The 1,072-nt window shown below is 40.6% G+C and overlaps 1 protein-coding gene across 1 annotated transcript in view; it reads right to left on the minus strand.

Annotated features, from left to right (window-relative positions):
- ZCCHC4 (zinc finger CCHC-type containing 4) overlaps positions 1-1,072 on the minus strand; it is a 16,655-nt gene that overhangs the window by 15,012 nt on the left and 571 nt on the right. The gene's annotated exons all lie outside the window — the stretch shown is intronic.

Genomic DNA, 1,072 nt, shown 5'->3' on the forward strand with positions numbered 1-1,072 from the left:
AAAAAAATATGCATTCGGACCATAAGACGCACCCTGATTTTCCCCCCACTTTAGGGGGAAAAAAAGTGCGTCTTATGGTCTGAAAAATACGGTATATTTTTATTGAAACAATGGGGGATATCATTTTATTAAGAGGGTCTATTTATGTATGATAAAGATATTTAAGAGCGGTCATAAAACGGTTGACTATTTTAGACCTTATGCCACACCCCGAAAAAACAATACCAGTAAAAATACAAGGAATAAAAAATGGGGAGTTTGCAGGTATAAATATTCATTCTTACACAAAACAAATTAATCTAACAAAACTGTTAGTTTTTATTGCAGGTTATTGGATAATTTTGTGCAAGATTATTGATACTGGAAAATCCCCTATCTTTTATTACTTGTATTTTTACTGTTAATAATAAGAGCTGCATTAAGTAACATCTCATTAATAAAAGCTGCCATAACATACACATGATTATCACATCAGATACCAATTCCACATATACTTGGCGAGTCAGTGGATTCTAAAATCAATACCAAAGAACTGATCAGAAAACTGTGCTCTTTATATATTCTATATATTTAAGATATGGATCCAGATACTAGAGCAGAGGTAAGCAAACTTTTTTGGCCACTAGGCCATTTCAGGGGTGGGCAGGAGCACATTAGGCTGGACTCCCTCAAGTCCCACCCTCATGGAGAGGGATTTCCCTTCAGGGGGTGTTCCCTATTTACCCCGGGCCGCAGAAGTAATAAAGCCAGCCCCAGTAAATAGGGGAGCCACAGCCGGCTTCGAAGCCCTGGTAAGTTTGTTCCGGCGTAACGCCCCCTGGCTCTGGAGCCGTGGGTGGCTGGCCGGTATTAGACTGGATCGGCCAGGGGGCGTTAGGCTGGAATTACCAGCTAGGCCATATCTGGTCTAAAGGCTGGAGTTTGCCGACCTTTGTACTAGAGTCACATTCAAGTGGATCAGTAGAGAGAGAGAGAGAAGTAAAAAGAGAGAGAAAAAGAGAAAAGTGTGCGAGATAGAGTAAGAGAGAAAAAGTAGAGAGAGGGGAAAGAGGAGAGAGAGAGAAAGAAAAAA

The sequence above is a fragment of the Pyxicephalus adspersus genome, chromosome 3, assembly GCF_032062135.1.
Source record: "Pyxicephalus adspersus chromosome 3, UCB_Pads_2.0, whole genome shotgun sequence".
Taxonomy (NCBI): domain Eukaryota; kingdom Metazoa; phylum Chordata; class Amphibia; order Anura; family Pyxicephalidae; genus Pyxicephalus; species Pyxicephalus adspersus.